Raw genomic sequence first — 22,361 nt, 5'->3', positions numbered from 1 at the left:
ATGGCCGCCAAAGAACCCAGTGGCCGGGACAGGACCCGCAAAAGCGCGGTGATTCTACAAATTATTGTGCAGGTAAGCGGACAGTGGTCTAAAAGCAAGGCAAAAATAACATAAAATAAAATTAAATATGAAACAGGGGAGATTTAAAAAGCCTCAGAACCGGCAGAACAGCAGCGATAAGCGCGGCGCGCTCTGACCCCTCTTCTCAGGTCAGTCGAACAACTGGCAAGACTGCCCCTAAGATTTACCCTCCTTAAAAGAGGTCAAGCGTCCTTGAGACGCTCCTCCGTCCAATCAAATAGCGCATCCAGGCGTCCTTCACCCCTCCAATATGGCCGCCAAAGAACCGAGTTGCCGGGACAGAATCCGCAAAAGCACGGTGATTCTACAAATTATTGTGCAGATAAGCGGACAGTGGTCTAAAAGCAAGGCAAAAATAACATAAAATTAAATACGAAACAGGGGAAATTTAAAAAGCCTCAGAACTGGCAGAACAGCAGCGATAAGTGCGGCGCGCTCTGACCCCTCTTCTCAGGTCAGTCGAACAACTGGCAAACCTCTAGTGAGTGGAAATCTCCCGGGATCACCTCGCATTGGGAATGGCTGCAGCAAATAAGGAACATGTCCGTGCCCGAAAGGCTGATTTCGAGGCTTAAGTACCCGCTGCTGCTGTTTAACTGCATCCGGGGCCCAACCCTGGCAGACCAGCATGGTCAAGCAAGTGGGATGGACTTAAACATTAACAGCAAGTATTATAGTACTATTCTAGTATTATTATCTTGTTAACTTTTTTTGTCTGATAGGCTTGTGAACTGTGGCCCTGACTGCAGGCTGCTGCTTACTGAGTTATCGAGTCACTGAAGCCGGGTCAGTGGTGACTAGTAATTTAGGGCCTCATTTATGAAAAGTGACGCGTCGCTGCGTGAAAACAGCGATGCGTCACTTTTCATTGCGACATGCTGGATGCGTCATATTTACAGTATGACGCACCATGTCACAAGGAGTTACAGATACGTCAGTATTTCTGACGTGTCTGTAGGTGAAAAAATGACGCATTGCTGGAGTGTGTCACAAAAGTGACGCTACTGCAGCAAGGGGTCATTTCAAATGTGCCTGCATCTGTCTTACGCCTGCTGTGAGGCAGGCGTAAGATATTGACACATTTGCATCCTAGAAGTGGCGCAGTGAAATCTCATAGATTTCACTGCGTCACTTCTACGAGGCTTACTTGCATCGGAACGCCCACCCTGCATACATTATACCTGGCACAGGTATAATGTGGCGCAGGGGTTAGATGCGTCACTTTGTAAATATGACGCAACATGGTGCATTTTTTACGCTGCTGGTGCAGCACAAAAAGTGACGTACCGGCGGTGCAAAAGTGATGCAAGGGCTCATAAATAAGCCCCTTGGGGGCATATTAACAAGGGCTTTATCTCCACTTTTGTGGCTTTAAAAGCCAAAGAAGCAGAGATAAAAATATCGCCCTATCAACAACAGAGTGCTAACATGCAAAATCGCATGTTAGCACCCTTTTTCACTACGCTTCCCTTTGCATCTCTAACGAGATGCAAAGTGGGCGTTCCAGAGCAAAATAATAGGAGAAATATCGCTAAGCGACATTTCTCCTATTATCAAGCTTCACGCTAACCCTGTTAGAGACAAAAAAAGCAGCGCTAACCACGGTTAACGCTGCTTTTTTACGTCTGCTAATTTTCAGATTTAGCCTTGTAATCCAATGGGAGGTGGATTACATGGCTAAATCCACTATGGGCTATCAACAAAGATATCCCTATCCTTGTAGTTTTATCGCTGCATTACTAGCGATAACCTCCCAAAATGCCGCTATCGCTGGATTTTTTATCGCCAATTCGGTTAGCGTTGTTAATAATGCGATAACCAAGCGATATTATCCAGTGATATCAGGCGTTAAAAAAATTAACGCTATGTGTCCTTAGCATTAATTTTCCCTGTTCCTTGTTAATATGCCCCATAGTGCGTTAACTTTCATTTGTTCCCAATCTTTTATTATCTACGTCTTCTCCTCTTTACCCTTTCCTATTAAAAGAGATAAACATTTCTGCTGTCACCAAGAGATTACCCTTGGTCCCATGTATTTATTTTTAAGTAATTTTTGTTTGCCTTTTCTGATCCTAAATGAAATATTGTAGGTTAAAATGCTCCTTTTTTTGCAAACTTTTTATTAAAGAACTAACTTGTTTAAAACAAATAGAAATAGTGCACATAAGTTTACCCAAAAGAGAACAACTGCCAAAGAAATGTCTCATCATGTCAGCCAGGACTCTCTAGCCTTGAGCTCCCTGCAGGCGTGCGGCCAGCCCTAATACCTTCAGGAGCAGTGGACTCTCCATTCTGGATCGAGCCTGGTCCTCGGGCACCTGTTGGTCCCACTGGCTGGTTCTTCCATATGGGGCAGCATTTCCTTTAAAGGATTCCAAGACTGCTGGGATCCCCTCCTGTACCAAGTAGACAACCACATGCAGCCTATGAGTACAGTGAAGAGTGTAGGTTCACAAACTGCCTTAAAATAGCATTAATGCCTTCTCACTTTCTTACTCGGCAAGGTAATATATATGTTTGTAGCATGTGTGGCTGTAGCTACACATACTCTGCGTACCCCTGCCATTTGGCGATGGGACCAGACAGTTGCAGCTTGTCTTTCTTCGAAGGCGTTTGAGTCACAAGGCCTATTGTGACGCTATTCTTGGTCCACAATGTACCAACACATTGTCTCCACAACAGATTGCTTTGTTGTGCCTTCACGTTTGGACATTCGGGAACACTGCTCCCAGTTGTGGACGGCATGACCCGAGGGTGTGGGAGGGGGTTACGCAGGGGGGGTGGATAATTGTAATTTAAAAAATATAACTTACCATAGCTGGCCCAATCCGGTCCCAAGTCGTCTCTGCTCCTGGTAGGAAGCAGGCAGCCTCCCAACCCTCCCCTCAGCCAATCACAACGCTGCAATGACAGCGTTGTGATTGGTGGGGATGGGGCCCAGCCAGGCGCCTATTGGGTGGCCATTTTCTGCAAGCAGCCTACATGGAGAAAGGGCCGACCAAACAGTCAGCACCTGCAACATTGGGCTAGCCACTCCTCCCCTGTTGCAGGACCGCCCAGCCTTAACGAACCCCCTGTCCTTTCTCGCAGTGCGAGAAGCAGTAACATAAAATGGTAATTATACCATTTTATGTTGCTTCTTCTCGCACTGCGAGAAAGCAGTGGGGTGATGCTTCTCTGCCCACACAGAGGAGCCGCCCCTGACTGTTATAAAGGTCAACACATTAACACGCACCTGGGTTTGGTTCTCAGTTCCTTCTTGGGTTCCGCGACTTCGTCTTCCAGACCTATGATGTGAACAACACTGTTGCTTCAAATAGAGCTTCCATTCACACCTATAAAACTTTGGAGCCAACGTGTAATGCCTGGGACACTTCACCACATCGCATCTCCAAACCACCATTCTTTACAAGAGTTTGTTGAGGCTTTTTCAAGAATGAACGTAGGACAGCATTTTGGAACCTACTCCGTTTCACCTTGGAGTCACTTAAAATACCCCTGAAGCAGCCATCAGGAGGTCCGCAACCTCTGCCTCTTCTCAGAACATGCAGAAGCATCCTGCAAATCTTGTCTCACCTTCCACTGCAAGGAAACACTAAGGTGCCAGAGGTAAAGGAGGTCGATGCTCCACAAACGTCAGAGCCAAGTGTTGTCAACGATGCCTTATAGTTTCTGAGCTGAGGATATATTGGGCATCGAAGAAGGCGGAGGCTAGCTCTTCGGGTTCTCTGGTGTGCCAAACATGGGAAGATCCTGAGGCTTTTCTCTCTGCGGTCTCCAATACTAAGGAGGAGGTTGAATTCCTTGAGCCAGCAGTTCAACAAACCTTCATCTTTGGACTGAAGAAGAAGTCTCCTCTACATGACTACGATTGAAGATCAGCCTCAAGCCCTTAACCGTGCATCGACCAAGGAAGAGCACTGCTCCAACAGGAGTAGGGCATTAAGCATGTAGTTGAGCTAGAAATGGCATGAACCTATTGCTCCTGCACCTTCAACTGGGATTCCCAGACTCCAGAGGCTGGTTTAACACCGAACAAACATCACCCAAGGGCACCAAACCACACCACATTTGTATACCTGTTCAGCACTGAGGCACCAAAAAGCAACTCTCAATGCCGAAATCACCGCCAGGTCAACCCCAAGCTCTTGAGAAACCTTGCTTGGAGTTGAAGTCAATGCTTTTCCATCATCCATCTTCACAGAAAGAGACATCACTGGATTTAACATCATCCATTTAGACAGGAAATGACATCAATGAATTCCCCATAATCCATCTATTCAGGAAGTGATATCACTCCTCCCCCACCCCGTCAGGACATAGTAAATGGCCGGTGCATTGCAGATGTGCAACGGGCATGCCACTGACATGCTAAGGGCAAGCTCATCTGCACCCATTCACGCCTAGACCGTGCACAGAACCAGAAACCCGGGTCCTCCTCCCTCCCGCCGCTAATCCGTTGTGACCCTCCATGCCTTCAATCCCCACTGCTGCTTCCCATGCTGCTGCCTTGACTTATCATACCTAGGGAGCGCTCTGCACTTCTTGCAACTTTTCATAAACTTACCCACACCGAGCACTCACAGCACCCAACACCCCACCCTCTCACACTCCCACATTCCTGTAATTGCCCACACAACACTGCACACTCACATGTATGCTCTTCAACACCCGCTCACTCACCAAACATGCCATAGAGAACTGGGACCTGTTGCCTGACAATGCCCTGTAACTACTTTTCCTCACAGAAACCTGGCTAAGCCTAAAGCCCATAAGAGCACCCGATCGCCACAGTCATTCCCCCCTGGCAACACAATCGACGGGCAAGACAGACTTCACAAGCTGCGGATGACATCTGCATGACTCTGGGCACAGGAGACATGGCAGCCCTCATCCTCCTGGACCCGTCCACAGCATTTGACAGGTCTCTCACCCCATTCTCATTTAACGCCTACATGTCATAAGAATCCAAGGACCTGCACTCCAATGAATCTGCTCTTTCCTGGCTCGAATGGACCGATCCACCTTGCACCATATACCTCGGACGCCTGCGACCTCATCTGCGGTGTTCAGCAAGGATACTCTCTGAGCGTGACCCTCTTCAATGTATACATTATCCCTCTAGTCAGCATCATTCACTCTCACAACATCGTCATCACCTACGTTGGGGTGGGCGGCAAACTCAGCTCCGCCGGCAGAGATTTGCAACTCCATGCTCCGCCTAGAAATGCGCAGTTCGGCAAAAAACTTTGCCAGCTGCTAGCGGAGCGGAGTTTACACATGCACCTGCGCTCATCCCTGATCTAAATGGAAGTACAACGTAATACGTCATATTAAACCACAGTGTTTGTGCCTCTTGGCCTGACTGGCTAATGCTTTCTGCAACCATAGCATTTGGCGGCGGCGTTGCAATACTATTCTGGTGAGAAAAGTGAGACATTGGTGTCATGCTTTTCAAATTAAAGTAAGATAACCAACACGCTGAGAGGGACATGTTTGCATTTTATAAAATCAGGAGGATTGCTTTTTCTGTTTGCTTATGGAAGGGAACTCTGAAAGTTTTCACCTGTCAGCTACTCTGATGAAGCCAGCCATACCTTTTACACGTCTTGGTAGCAGAGTGACTGCTTTGCGTCCACTAAAGAGATCACGTGGCAATGCTCATATAAGGCAGCATGACTTCCTTACAAATTAGAGCTCCCTGTGCTTACGTTTTAAAACTAAAATATAGGTTTTGGAAGCTCCAGCCACACACGTACCAATGACAGTGTTTACTGTAGGCTGCAGCCTCTGCCAGTCAGAGGTGCCCTCCTCCATCTTTGCTCCAAGTCCTCTGCAGGCTCAGCTCTGATTGGTGTCTTGTCTCTCTCATCTCAGCTGAGCACTGCATCCAGCACCAGAAAGGGACACGCTCCTGAGTCATGATGATTATCCCTCCGCCACTTCTTTGTACAAATGCCATCCGTGAGGGAGAGAATGAGCTCTGTGTCATTGGGGATGGAGTAGGGCTGGGCAGAGTTTGCGGAGTCCTGCTCCGCGAAGCTCCGTGAAGTGACCAAAAAACTTTGCCATGCTACTCGGAGTTCTGCAAGCAGGAGGAGTAAGGTCATTGACATAAATGCTACCCCTGCATAGCTGGATGTCACTCTTCTAAGATCTGGCGTCAGCAACACACTTACCAATGACAGTGTTCACTGCACTGTAGCTGTCATGGCTTACCGCCTCACTCCGCCCCTTCAGAAATGCAAGACTGCACCATATTTACAAGAATATGGTGCAGCCTTCCGTTTCTCCTGCACTGGTGCTACACCCAGCAGTGTATTGCCAACCCAGGCACAAATGCACCATAGTGCAAGGGTGTCTGCGTGCAGGGGAGGATTGCTTATGTGTAGGAAGGTGTCCCTTCCTGCACATACACAATCCTGAAATGCCATTTTGTCACGTCTGTGTGTGTGTGCTGCTTAATGCAGCACATATGGAAGGTACAAAATGGCATTTTTTAAGGAATGTTTATGTACAGGAAGGGTCACCTTCCAACTTATATACAATCCAAGGTGTTTTGCTTTTTCCATGTGAGCTGCACAAGGCAGCACACATGGAAAAAGGAAAAGCGAGGATAAATAAAGCATTTTTCCTTGTTTCGCCAAGTTTAAAAAAACAGGTTTTCCCTAGTCTTAATTTTGGCTCTGCATCCTATTTATGCTGCTCTTGTAAATAGAGGGCAGCGTCAAAATCAATGGGTGTTACGGTGTAACGCCCACCATAACACCCGCTGCTCACCCCTTTCACGATAAGCATAGTGTGAAAGGGGGCCTTATTTACAAGGCAGTGTTATTCCACTTTAAGTGCCTTAACGCTGCCTTGTAAATACGGCGAAGCTCCTATCGCCACAGAAACATCACAAAAAGTTACGTTCCCGTGGCGATATGGGCTTGTTTATATGCCCCCAATTACCCAGATCAAGTTCAGTGCCTATATTACTGAAATTGCCCACTGGATGAAAGCCAACGTTCTGAAGCTGAACACAGACAAGACTGAAATCTTTGTGAAGAGCACTTCACTGTGGAACTCCACCTAGTGGCCAACAGAGCTAGGACCGACACTCACCCTCACCACACATGCCAAGAACCTTGGGGTTGTCATCAACAGCAAACTCAACATGACCTCCCAAGACCACACCGTCACTACTTCCTGCTTCCATACTATAAAGATGCTGAGGAAGATTTTCAAATAGGTCTGAATCAGCACCTTGAAAACCATCTCTCACACACCCACGTCACAATCAATCTGGACTATGGGAACACCCTAAATGCCAGGATCAACAAAAAACTCACCTGAAGGTTACAGACCTTTTAGAACTTGCCGTCCCGAATCATTTTCAAACTCTCATGCGGCACTCACATCACACATGAAGGAGCGGCACTTCCTCCCCATACACAAACAAGCACAGTTCAACTCCTCACCCACCCTTTCAGGGTCCTACATAACACGGGGCTAGCGTAGCTCAAATATCGCATCTACTTTCACAAATCTTCTAGACACCTCTACTCATCTAAAATCCTACTTGCACACATACCACCCATACAGAAAAGCAGATCCAGCAGTCGAGACTTCCCATACATCGTTCCTAAAGCATTAAAAGACCTGCTGCTGCACATAAGAACTGATGCCTTTTGCGGAATACCTGACATTTCAAGTAGTCCCTCTAGGCCAGTGGTTTGGCTAGACTCACACCTGCTCAGCACCAAGGTTTCCTCCGGGGTGATAGTGCGTTCTACACATGTGCATAATTTTACTATGCCGAACGCCCCTCCACAACTCACACAGATGTAGGCGCCAAAGCCGCCTTTGACTCTGACCTCTGGTACCTAAAAGGGGTCCGTCCTATAGAAGCTGGCAGGTGTCCTGAACTAAAAACAAAAGGTTTTTATTAGCCCAGCTACTTGACAAACCCCAGCTCCAGCACTCATCCCAAAGAAGTGCTGGCTCGCCTTCGAGAGGAAACCAGGACGTGACTCTTCACACCATCAAGTCCTAAAAGGATTAGAGACTCGTCCCCTCCCCTGCACTTAAGAAACAAGGTACTGACCTACACCCAGGCAGCACTAATGATCCACAGGACCCCTGTGATGAACTCTTTAAGCCATAGAAGAGAGAGAGGATCCATACGAGGATTAGGAGTAGATCCACTGTGTGACCTAGATCAGAATCACACTCTGCCAGGCTGCCCCATCAGATACACTATTGCAGGCATCCCGACCAGATACTCTATTGCAGGCATCCTGACCAGATACACTAATGCAGGCATCCCGACCAGATAGACTGCTGAACGCATCCTGACCAGATACACTGATGGAGCAAGGACTCGTAGAAAAGAGACTTGCTCTGAAGCAATCCGCTCCTTTAACTCACTAACAAGTTGTTGTAAATTGAAACAATGACGTGATTAAGCATTTACTAAAGACATTAATCCCCTTCTCTAGATCATGTTTTCTCCGTTATGTTGACCGAAGTTCGGACTCCATTTTGTATTGTCATGCTTCCACGTGTTCCCCACGAGAAGAGTCCAACCTCTGTGTTAGTTGCTCTTGTAATCTGCCTAGTAACAATCTATAAATAGCTCCTTTGTCCATCTGGCACATGCCCAGACTTGACCACATCTGTTATCAGTTAGCCTTGCTTGACCATGTTTTCGCGGGCTCAAGGAGTGTGTTAGCTCCGCCCACATATTGATTCAGTTTCGAAATTGACCATAAATGGTAATGTTCTTCGGCCTCATGTTGTATCCGCCCACTCATGAGCCCCTCTATTGTGTATAAAAGGGGACTATGTACGTAAGTTCTTTGTGCTACTCTATGCAATACTGAAGAGTGTTGTGTGGATTGTAGGACCACCCTTAAGGGTTAATAAATGCTGTCTTTGTACTTTGCAGTTTCCGTGCCAACTTCCTTATAGATTCCATTACAGGAGAGCGAACCCTTGTGTCCTGCGGGCCTAGCTGGGGCCTGTATTCATCAATTGGCGCCCGTCACGTGGGGCTCATCGGCGACTCGGATGCTCGAAGGACTGGTCGCGACGAAGGTGAGGAACTTGGCCGGGGACGTGATCACTGCCAGCGGCGTCTTAGCCCTGGCATCCCGAGGTTTTTCTTCCTTCCCTTCCGAGCTGACCGTCTGGGTGGCGCCGGTCCTCGACTGAGACCTCTTCTGTCGGTCCTGCCGTGAAAGCCGTTTGGGCGATTGTGGAGCTTGGCAGTTGGAATCTGGACTCTTGATTGGTAAAAACCGGTGTACGGTACTTGCTCCGAGTTTTTGAAGCCTGGTCCGGCTATTTGAGTTTGATTTGTGATGACTAGTCATATTTTGTATTTGTCTTTGTGAAAATATATGCGTTGCAACACATATAGGCAGGTAATGTGGAGAGATTTCTCCGGAGCTGTGTAACTTTGAACGGCGCAACGATTAAGTGCCATTTTCTCTATAATATTGCATATTTTGCATTATTCCTGAGCATGCCTGCTTTTAGCGCACTCCGTAAGTGGTGTTGCTGTTTTGGAAACCGGTTGAACCTCGAGGAATCTGCTCCAGCTCCCCCAGAGGGGACTCCTAATAGGGATATGTATGTGAAGCATGGTCTTTCTTCCATAATGTACAGCACAGTATGGAGGAAATATACTAAAAAAGATCCTGAGTTACGATGGCCTTTGTATGGATCGTTTGATATACGTAAGATTGAGTATGTGGAACAGTGTATGTGTAAGCGGCGTGCTCGTCAGGATAAGTTTGAGTGTGTGCGGTTGTGGGTGAAGGAGGTGCGTGAGCGAGAGAAGCGTGAGAAAGCGCTGTTTGATAAAGAACAACGGAAGAATGATCATGTGCGAGCACAGGAAGCGAGGCGTCGGGAGGACAAAGAACAAACGGAGAGACAAGAGAAAGAGCGTAGGCTGCAAGTCTCGGGTCAATATGCTGTTCGGCAGCCACTTTATCCTGTCCTTAATAATCTTGATGATGATTTTTATTTACTAGATCGCTCTCCGCCCCCTTATGTTGGCGCATCTGCTCCGAGGCCACAAGATTCTGTCCCGGGTACGGGTAAGGTAGATACGCGGTCCATGTTATCGGCTGAGCATATGGCTGAGCTTCGGCAAATTTCCTTCCGTGCACTTAAGGGCAAGGTGTCCGTGGATGAATTGTTCCATACGTGGGGGTCGTGGCAGGATAGAGAGAGATTGTATTTTTTGAGTCATTTCGCGGAGGAAGTGATTGCTGCTTTTCGGAAATATTCTAGTGTCTTTGAGCCTGAAGAAGTGACATCGGATGCTAAAGCATTGCATGATGGTGTTTTTTCTCCCTCTAAGGCTCCTGATACGGCTCGGCGGCTATTCACCTTGCGGGACGCAGTGCTGGCCCATAAAGAAAAAGCGCGCCAACGAGCAGGGGAGGAGACGCAGTCGGATTCGTGTACTACAGAAGGCCACTCATCCACCTCTCAATCAGATAAGAGCGATCTAGTGCATGCTAAGCCAATGCGCGAGGCGGCGCCTTTGTATGTTCCTCCTAAAGGAGCGGGGACTAGCTCGGACATTACCTCCGCCGATGCTAAGGGATATTTTGTGTATAATTGGGTTTATACTCCGTGGCATAGAGCTGATGTGATGGCATTAAAGAATGCGCTGCCTGACCCCCGCAAGAATCCAGCGGCCTTCTACGAAGAAGTCGAGGGGGCCTTGAATTCTTGCGTTATGACTTTAGCAGATATAGACCTGTTCTTTGGCCTTATTCTACCACCGGATATGTGGCGATCTGTCCGAAAGGTAGATGATATAGTTGCCTTTAAGGCCCGGTGGTCTGACCTTGAGGATGAGGATAGGGAGCGGAAGCCCGCGCAGAAACCGCCCCAGAGTATTTTAGATCTCCCTGCTGCTATTGTGGCTAAGTTGAAGACAATTATCCCCCCTAAAAAGATTGACTGGAATATGTTAGCTGCATGTAAACAGAAAGTTGACGAGTCAGTTGCGGACTTCTTTACGCGCTTTGAGGAGACGTTTCATGATTTTAGTGGCCAGTCGCTTACTGACGATACGGGCCGCCACCTTTTTGCGGATAAATATGTGGCTAATCTGCTGCCGGCAGTTGCGGCCCGTTTAAAAGCGAGTGAAAGTTCTTGGTCTTCCGCTACACCGACAGCCCTCCTGACTATCGCCCAGTATTATGAGCGTCAGGAGCAGGAAGCAAAGGGCCAGGAGGAAAAGAAATCGAAAGATTTGAAAACAAAAGTGATGTTGGCACAAGTCTATGGCCCGCCCCGGCGGGGTAGTAATAGAGGTAGGGGAGGATCTTATGGTCCTCCCTCGGGCCGATCTGATTTAAATAGGAACCAATGTGCGTATTGTAAGCAATCGGGTCATTGGGCTAGGGACTGCCCGGTGTTGCATGCATCGCGTCAGGGGCATACCCACGGTGGCCCGCGAGGTAGAGGGGGTTTCTCGAACTTTCGAGGGAATTCTAACGAACAGGCTCGTCTTGACTCTGTTGGGCAGCACCGAGACAGATCAAATGTTTTCGATCGTCAGCATCAGTATCAAGTGTCGGGGATTGACCGGTCGGGGTACCATGACTCTCAGCATGCATAGGGATGCGTTGGATGGGGGTTAGAATCAGTTGAGGTGCCGGTCGATCAGAAGGGTCCTTATGTATCGGCTGAGGTTTTGGGCTCTACTGATCAGTTCCTAGTGGATACAGGAGCGACACGTAGTGCACTGTCTAAGCAATTGGTTCCGGGGGCTCCCCCATCCGGCTTAATGGTCACATCGGTAGGGTTTGACGGTACACTCTCCCGAAGCCCTCTTTCGCAGCCCCTCATGTTTAAAGTTGACTCTTTTTCTGCACCCTGTCCATTTTTGCTTGCCCCGTACACACCGGACAACATTATGGGTCTTGATATGTTAAAGCATTTTAGGGCTACGATCCGCTGCTCCCCTGCTGGTGTACGGGTAATATTGAATGACAATTACCACCGATCAGAACGGATGTGTACGATGTCAGAGGATGCGCTGTTAGCTACCCTCCCTCGTGCTTTGTGGGCAACTTCGGATACGGATGTGGGACAAATGGTGATTCCACCGGTCCACATTAGCGTCCAGGAGGGGGCGGTGTTACCACGTCTCCCTCAGTACCGTATTTCCCAGGAGGGTGAGGAGGCTCTCATACAGATAGTGCAGGATTTGATGGCGGTAGGGGTAGTGGAGGAAGTCCCCTACAACATTTGTAACAGTCCGATTCTTCCCATACTGAAAAAGGATACGGACGCCAGAGTTTATCGGTTTATAATTGATTTAAGAGAAGTAAACAAGATCGTGATACCTCAGTACCCAGTGGTTTCTGATATCACGACGTTGCTTACTTTGGTACCACCTACGGCGACTATGTTCTCCGTGATCGATTTGAAGAATGCCTTCTTTTCCATTCCCATTCACCCTGATAGCCGATATCTTTTTGGGTTCACATTAAATAATAGATCTTATCGTTTTTGTAGGATCCCCCAGGGCTACACAGAAAGCCCTAGCATTTACAGTCAGGCTTTGAAACGACAATTGGATTCCTTTGCTCTGCTCGAGGGGGTCGCCCTCATTCAATATGTCGATGACATCTTGCTGGCGGCTGACACCCTGGAGTTGTGTGAAAAAAGTACGTTATCCTTACTTTCCTTTTTAGCATCCCACAATCATAAGGTATCTAGGAAGAAATTGCAATTCTGTAGACCAAAGGTGACTTATTTGGGTCACCTTTTGTCTAAGGAGGGACGTGCACTCACACCGGATCGTATCCAAGTAATTTTGGATACACCGAGACCGTCCACACAGAAGGATGTGCGTGCATTTCTGGGCCTTGTTTCTTTTTGTAGACAGTGGATATTGGGGTTTTCGCACATAGCTAAGCCATTGTTAGCCCTCTTGACAAAGGACACGCCTATCGCAATTCCTTGGTCAGATGAGTGTGATACTGCTTTTCAGCAACTACGACAGGCCCTTTGTTCAGCACCAGTGTTAGGGACCCCTGATTATGCAAAACCCTTTTCGTTATATGTGCATGAGAAAGATGGATGTGCATTGTCAGTGTTAGTGCAGATGCACGGCGATAAGCAGCGCCCTTGTGCATATTTTTCGGCTGTACTTGATCCTGTCGCCCGAGCATTACCAGGGTGTTTTCGCTCGGTTGCGGCGACAGCTGTGTCAATACGCCAAAGTGAGGGAATTGTGTTATCTCATAAGTTGTTGGTATTAGTCCCCCATGCTGTCGATGCCCTGCTCAATCAAACGAAGACGCAGCATTTGACCAGCGCCCGTTTAACGGGATATGAGTTGACGCTTTTGGCTCCTCATATTACGTTAAAAAGGTGCGTAACGTTAAACCCGGCAACATTGTTGCCATACCCCGAAACCCAGCCTGAGGCGCGGAAAGCGCATGATTGTATTCTCGTGACTGAGGAACAAACAAAGGGTCGTATTGATCTCCAGGATACGCCCTTTCCAGATGTAGATGGAGAACTGTGGGTGGACGGATCATGTCTGAAGCTACCAGATGGTACGACTTCAGCAGCGTATGCGATTACCACATTGCAAACGATAGTGGAGACAGCACGCATCCCACAGAAATCAGCTCAAGCAGCGGAACTGATAGCATTAACACGAGCATGTGAGCTCAGTACAGGACTATGTGTGAATGTTTATACAGATAGCCGCTATGCCTTCGGAGTAGCGCATGACTTCGGCCTACTCTGGAAGGAGAGAGGGTTTTTAACGTCACATGGAGTACAGATAATGCATGGAGAGTTAGTTCACAATCTTTTAACCGCATTGACATACCCAAAGAAAATTGCCATCGTTAAGTGTAGCGCCCATAGGAAAGTAGTTGATAAAGTTGGAGAAGGGAATGCGTTGGCAGATCGAGTAGCACGGGAAACTGCGATGCAGCCCGGTGCTACTGCCGTGTATGTAGTAAAGTCACAGGTGGAAAGATGGCATGATGCGAAGGAGGAAGTGCGAGAAATGCAAAGGACCGCTTCTGACAAAGAGCGGGAACAATGGGCTAGTGAGGGAGAACTGGATGATGAGGGCTGCTGGAGAAATAAGCAGATGGATAGATGGAAATTACCTACGGCTTTTGTACAACCTATGGTTCAGATGGCACATGGGCTAGCACATGTTGGAGCTTCCGCAATTGTGAAATTGCTTACCCAAGTCTGGGAGCATCCAGAGATTGCTAGCACAGCGAAGAGGGTGGTGCAGACCTGTATGATCTGCCTGAGGTATAACCCAGGAAAGGGTACTCGAACTCCGGCAGGAGGATTTGTGACACCTACTGCACCCTTCGAGGTTTTGCAGATGGATTACATCCAGCTTGAGCGCTGTAACAATCTGAAGTATCTTCTAGTAGTGGTCTGCGCTTTCAGCAAATGGGTTGAAGCGTACCCTACGAAAGACAATACTGCAATGACTACTGCGAAGTTGCTGCTGAAAGAGTTCTTCCCTCGATATGGCGTCTGTAGACTCCTGTGGAGTGATAATGGGCCTCACTTTGTAGCGGATGTTATAAAGTACGTCTTGAAGGGCCTGGGCATCACCCAGAAGTTTCACGCGGTATTCCACCCTCAGTCTGCAGGACTAGTCGAGAAGTATAATGGTACACTGAAGCTCAAGATCGCTAAAATTCAAGCTTCGACGTCCTTGACTTGGCCAGACGCTCTGCCACTGGCGTTATTGTCAGTTAGATCGGTATCGCACTCTCGAACTGGCCTTACACCGTACGAGATTGTCTTCGGACGCCCAATGAATATTTGGGGTCCACCAAAACCTAAGGCTGTGTATGATGTACCTTGTGTAATGATGAACGATTATCTGGCACAGTTAACGGATAACTTGGTTTCTATTCATCAACAGGTCCGAGAGGCGCTCCCTGATCGGTCTACCGGTGAAGGACATGGTCTCCGACCTGGTGACCACGTGATGGTGAAAATATTTGACAGAACAAACAGCTTGGAACCGAGATGGGTGGGTCCTGAGCAGGTCCTCCTCGCAACGAGGACGGCTGTGCGAGTCTCCAACAGAAAGAATTGGATCCATTCCCTGCATTGTAGAAAGGTGCCGCCCGGATTGGTGGAACCTGCCGTGCTGACCGATCAACGAGAAATCTTGGCTGCAGAGACAGGCCGTGCTGCGGAGCCAAACGCCACTGAGGAGCTCTTTCCGGACCACGCGACTCCTGGAGGAAGGCGATATCATCTTCGACCAAGGAAGTGAGTTTTTCAGTACCGGGACATACTGTCAGAACGGCCCTTGGGTTAGTGAAACGGAGAGCCGATGAGGCAAGGGGGGGGGATCAGCCCTGCATTAGTGTAGCGACACCCGTCTTGGCCCGCTGGTGAAGAAATCAACCGCTGCCCAAGGGGAAGAGTTCTGACAGACTTTTAGTTTCAGGAAGATATTGGGTTTTATTTTTTACTTTGACATGGAGAAAAAGAAAATCCTTTGTGCATTAGGGTTCATGTTGACAGTAGCCATTGTTGGGATAACCACATGGTTCGTGGAGGATGTAACACCCGCTCGGAAGATTCTTGTGTTGACAACTCCGGTGCCTGAGGAGCACTACTTTTATACATTACCGTATCAAGAGTTGAAGCATCGACAGTCTTACTTGAACAACACTTTCATCCAGATGCTGCATCATACCCACGTTGCTACGAATGCTACGAACTGTTGGATATGTGGGATGATGCCAGCTCATCAGAAGAAAGGAGGAACGCCATTTATACCACTTCCTTTCTCTCATAATGGCTCTTGTAGAGCATGGTATACTTTGCTTTTTGCTACTCGGAAACCGACAGTGGGACGATTGCTCTTCAGACTCAATAAAGAATGCCATCAAGACAAAAATGGGTATCCACAAGCGAATGGGACAATTTGGGAGTGGGAAGAGTACCGACCAGACAATGAATCCATTCCCTACATCTTCACGAACACAAGAGACACTGTGGGAAAGGACAAATTTGTGATTCAAGTAGCACAAGCTCAAGCGGACCTATGTGTCCAGAGTGTGGGTTTTATCCCTGTTGGTGTTAGTGATTGTATTACTGTTCTGAACATTGACGGGTTGAACAATAGTACCTTTTTAGCCTCCCATAATACATACTTTGTGTGTGGAAATAAAGGTTATTACCATCTGCCGGCTGGGTGGTCTGGGGTATGCTATGTATCATTTCTATTACCTCCTGTATTCCTAGCTCCCGCATCTTATCATAAGGATCTGAAATTATTGAATAATGTGACTGTAAATAGGTATAAACGTACTTTATCAATTGACGATGTAGATCAGACTGATACCAGTCTGCAGCAGTATATTGATTTTAACTTAGGATTGTTTTTCTTTGTTGGAGCTGCCCTGAACAGTAGGAAGATCCGAAGATTAACAAGAGTGGTAGAAGCTGTGACAAATCAGACTGCTGCTGCACTTGGGAATCTTACGGAGGAATTGCAAATTACTAGAATTGTTGCATTGCAGAATCGTATGGTATTAGACGTTATGCTAGCTGACAGAGGAGGAGCATGTAAAATTATTGGAAGTAGCTGTTGTGTGTTTATCCCTGATCATACGCCATCAGTTTATAATGCCATCAATAAACTGCATAAAATTGCAGCTGAAATCCATACAGAAAACGGCACTTGGTCCTTTTCTGGATGGTTTTGGGCGTTAATTACTGCCTGGGGATGGAAGGTTCTAACTGGTCTCTGCATTATTGTAGCGGTTCTGTTTTCGTGCTGTATCTGCGTTCAATGTGGTCCCTTACTCTGCTCATTATGTGTATCATTCTGTATCCCTGATAAGAAAGCTATTGCCGATGTTGCTCACCAGAAACTTTTAGCTAAAGAAGTTGAAGAAATGATGACAATTGACATATATGACGATTATCCTAACAAACCGGATGTCTTCAGTAAATGCTGAAAGGGTCGTCTGTTGTAAATTGAAACAATGACGTGATTAAGCATTTACTAAAGACATTAATCCCCTTCTCTAGATCATGTTTTCTCCGTTATGTTGACCGAAGTTCGGACTCCATTTTGTATTGTCATGCTTCCACGTGTTCCCCACGAGAAGAGTTCAACCTCTGTGTTAGTTGCTCTTGTAATCTGCCTAGTAACAGTCTATAAATAGCTCCTTTGTCCATCTGGCACATGCCCAGACTTGACCACATCTGTTATCAGTTAGCCTTGCTTGACCATGTTTTCGCGGGCTCAAGGAGTGTGTTAGCTCCGCCCACATATTGATTCAGTTTCGAAATTGACCATAAATGGTAATGTTCTTCGGCCTCATGTTGTATCCGCCCACTCATGAGCCCCTCTATTGTGTATAAAAGGGGACTATGTACGTAAGTTCTTTGTGCTACTCTATGCAATACTGAAGAGTGTTGTGTGGATTGTAGGACCACCCTTAAGGGTTAATAAATGCTGTCTTTGTACTTTGCAGTTTCCGTGCCAACTTCCTTATAGATTCCATTACAGGAGAGCGAACCCTTGTGTCCTGCGGGCCTAGCTGGGGCCTGTATTCATCAAAGTTATTAAAAAGGTTTTGTGTAAAACTAATGTGCACCACATGAACACGCGGGTTAGTGAAGCTTGCTTATGTGTTCACTAACGTGGATAACATGAATGAAGGCCTAAAGCGGGAAACCTTTACAGTGCATGCGTCAACTACATCTACGTAGGATGACAAGCTATCGTTTGGAGCAGAAGAAACTAAAATGGAGTCTTGAAGACTCGCGTGCATGGCATATGCTTAGCTGGAAAAAAAACAGTCTATTCTACTAACGCTAATGCTGGAGAAGTATTAATAAGTAAAGGGGAATAGAGTAGAGGTGGGTGGTATACAGTGCAACCCCTTTATTGGTGAAATTAATATTTGTCTTTCTAACTTTATCACTAGTGCGCATTTGAGCCTCTCATGTATAACTGAATGAAGCTGAGTAATGAGAAGACTGCGCATGTCCACTGAAAGTTAAGCCGGAAAGATGACTTAGATATTGAACGGGAGCCAAGGACACAAGTGATATACTCTGGGAACGGACGGTGAAGAGTTCAACGATGAGGACTTGCATTCAGAATGTTAATAAATTGTTGCAAGAGAAATGTGAATGCGTGTGAGAAATAAAATTATGAATAAAAATTAAGGGGATGAATTTGCGAACAATTGTTGAACAGATATTAATGACATGTAAGCATGGTGTGATGGAGCTTCCTCCCTTGCCTGACCAATCATATTTTGTATTTTTACGATATTGAAACTTTAGTGGGTGGAACATGAAGAACGAAAGGTATAGTTAAGATAGCTTTAGTTAGTTTGCTAGACACCGATGGTCACAGACGCTGTGAGGCGTGGATGCTGTTTTGCTGGGAGAGATGCTGTGAGATGATGAAGAGCCGAATGCAGAACTTTCTATCCTAATTAATTGGGTTAGATCAGAAGATCGCGGAAGAATCTCGAGGAGGAATAGAGTGTCAGAGAAGGGTACGGCGCAATCGTTGGTATTCTAGAGAGGTCAACTATCCTGTCCTGAAGTCTTTGTCGCCTGACCTATCCTGGGGGACCCTTACCAGCTCCTTGGCCAGGGGGTTGGTCTTTCACACCATTCTTGGTAACTATATTTTCACATCATTTGCAGATGTTCTTTTCTCTCTGTCTCCTCCCTTTCTGAGCATTGATCATTGTATGAGTCCAAAGTATGTGTTTGATGATTAATCAATTGAATTTTTCTCTCCTATACAATGATGGTGACTGTACTGTATTTTTGAAGTGGTTTTAGGAATGGTTGTTCATTAGGCCAACGGATTATACCCCCACCATATCAATTGCCATATCTACCTTTCCCCACCCCCTCTTATCCCAACCCAAGGGAGAGACCTTACGCAAGGCCCAAACTAAACTTTAACATGCCTCAGAACGAGCCAAGGTATATATATAATATACCAACGCATAACCGTTTTGAACACGCTCTCTCCAATTTGGAATGTCAAGATTGACTGGGGAAAAGAAATAGGGGGTGTGAGGACGTACCGATTACTATTAAGGAAAATCCCTCTGATGTACAATGTAACGAGATTGAGACAATGGCACCACGCTTTGTTTCGACTATGTCCCCAGTTACACATGAGAACATAACTACTCCATCAATTCAACCTAAGCAGCCTAGTGGCTATAATGCCTCTTGTGCCCTAAAACGCCCCAAATTGTCCATCCTTAGTTGGAACGTCGCTGGGTTGGAATCAAGATTGCTTGACCCTCAATGGATCAAGCTATTGGATAACAAAGATATTGTTATGTTCCAGGAGACATGGGCTGTCAGCAATTTATTTATTGAGGGCTACCATTGTTTTAGTGTAACCTCAAAGAAGCCCATTTTTGGCCGTGCAGTGGGAGGATTATTTATAGGTGTTAGCACATTGGTGGGAGGCACTATCAAAGACCTATCAAAAGGAAATCCGAACATTCAGGTCCTCGAGTTGAAACTAAGACCCAGGATTTTTATAATTAATTTTTATAATAATGATTTTTATTCTACACCCAACACAAACTATATAGCCCTCTCTAAGACTCTAAGAAAATTGGAAATAAACTTGGAATCAGAGGGGGGGATAGGGATTCTAATCGGCGGAGATTTTAATGCCAAATTACCAAAGAAGTCTTGGATCAAGGACACTAACAACATCACGGACCAAGCTGAAAAAAGGGGGTTTGAAATAGCAAAATTATTGAGTGAACACACCCTTGGAAATGCCATGGAAGTATCTCTAATACCTGACATGGACTATGTCCCCACGTTTAGGGGGCGTGATTGTTGCTCAACTATTGATTTTATTTTTACGTCCCCTGATTTGCTGGACCGTGTATTGGAATCCAAGGTGATAAAAACATCTTTTGGCGACCATAACCCCCTCACAGTTACTTTGCACTTAGGCTCCCGCCCTGTATATGCGAAATCTAATGGTGCAAGAGACATCACACCATCAGGTGACGGTCTGCGGCTAAAATGGAGGGGGATTGATAGCGGAGCTATTTTAGAAAATGTGCAGAATGATCATTCCGATTTAATTAATTCCTGTCTACTTTTAAATGGAGATAATAATAGAATAATCTCTGACTTTGGCAAACTGTGTTTAGTGATTAAAAAATTGTTGTCAGTCCCACTGCCAAAAATAGCGAAAGAACCAAGATGGTTTGACTCAATTTGTTCTAAGGCAAATAGGGAACTACGTGAAGCATTGTCTTCTAACCCTAGGTGTATACTAGAGGTACAGTTGGCCAGGAAAAACTATAAGTTAAAAACAACTGAAAGGAAGGCTGCCCTGCTGACAGAACAGTGGGAATCATTGGTTGCGAGTGCAAATTTGAAGAGTAGCGGCCCCTTCTGGTCAGCCGTTAGGAAGACGCGAGATATGGGGAAACAATTGTCCCCAATTAGCTGCAATATTACTAGTAGTAGTTGGGAGGCTCATTTTGCTAAAATATATGCTACCCCCTCTAAGGAAGTAACTATTCCTTCCTTGGTGGTGTCATGCAACCTCAAGATTGACCTCCCTGAGATAGTCACAGCCATTAAAGAAAGCCTTGGTAACAAGGCCCCTGGTCCTGATGGGCTCCCTATAGACATTATTAAGTATAACACGGATTTATGGGCACCAATTCTTCTTAATGTTTTTAATAGTTTACCTATGGCGCCAATGCCTGACACTTGGGCGACCAGCACCATAGTTCCCATTTTTAAGAAGGGAGATAGGTCAGATCCAGCCAACTATCGTCCAATCTCGCTATTGGACAATACTTTAAAAATCCTTGGACGAGTTATTTATAACAGGATGATAGAGTGGACTGAAGATACTGATCTACTGGATCCGTGCCAGTTGGGATTCAGGAGTGGTGTGGGCACGGTGGAGCAGTGCCTAAACCTGAAATTGATTATCGATAAGTATAATGTTGCTCGCTCTAGTCCAATCTATCTCGCATTTATGGATCTTTCATCTGCATTTGACCTAGTTAATAGATCCAAATTATGGCTAATGCTTTCTAACTACGGTCTGGATGCAAGTCTTGTTAATTTTCTGGCCTATCTTCACACGGACCTTAAAGCACAAGTTAGGATCGGGTCTGGTGGCGATGTGTCCGGACCCATAAAAATAGGCAGGGGGGTGAGGCAGGGGTGCGTTTTGGCACCTCTGCTATTTATTATTTATATTAACGGTCTTGCCAAAGCCTTGAAACAAGTGACGAGAGATGTTCCAATTATCCAGGGGAATCCACTACCAGTTTTATTATACGCAGATGATGCGGTCATTATGGGCCGCACCCCTAATGCTCTTCGTTTGCTCATTAGAGCATTCGTCCAGCATATGGAGGCACTTGATCTGCGTGTAAATTTTAAAAAATCTTTTATTATGTCTAGTGGACCCGGGAAAAGGAAGCTCAATACTATAAATGTAGGTTCGGATAAATTAGAATCCGTAACCTCCTTTCCGTACCTAGGATTGGTTTTCGCTGCGAACGGCTCATGGAGTGGGCATTCTGCCCACGCCATGGGCAAGTTCTCGAAAGCCACTAATTCTATATTGAGCCTCCAACGCCCGAAGAAAATAGGTGCCACTAGGGCCATTTTAAAATTTTTTAAATTACAGTGCCTTCCTGTGGCAACGTATGGGGATGAGGTCTGGGGCTCAGGGAGAAACTCAGGGATTCAACGGGAGGAAAATCGTTTTTGTAGAAAAATATTGGGTGCTCCTTTTTCAGCCTCTGAATTCATCTGTCACAAAGAACTAAATCTCCCCTATGTATGTGATTTTATCAGAGCCAGACCAGCCCTATTTTGGATTAGGATTTGGACAAATAACTTTGCGACCTTAACTAAAAACATTATAATGGATTGCCTAAAGTGTGATCACCATATGTCAATACCCTGGTTAGCCGAGGTTTACAAAATATTATGTGCAGTGGATAAAGGCAATCTTTTCTTAGAACCCACTGGAATTGAGAAGAATGATAAGGTCGTAGTCAAACAAGCACTTTATGCACTTTTTAATTCAGAAAGAATGGGGAGGGAGCTATCTAAATCTTCTGTTGCTACATACATGGGGTACGATTTGTGTAGGCACCCACTACCATCTTATCTAACTCTCCCCATGTCCAATTGGGAACGATCGCTGCTCTTTCGTTTAAGGGCAGGTTCTGTAAAAACCCTGTTGG

The sequence above is a fragment of the Triturus cristatus genome, chromosome 3_1, assembly GCF_964204655.1.
Source record: "Triturus cristatus chromosome 3_1, aTriCri1.1, whole genome shotgun sequence".
Lineage (NCBI taxonomy): Eukaryota > Metazoa > Chordata > Amphibia > Caudata > Salamandridae > Triturus > Triturus cristatus.
The sequence above is the reverse complement of the archived record's forward strand: the minus strand, read 5'-3'. Positions refer to the sequence as shown.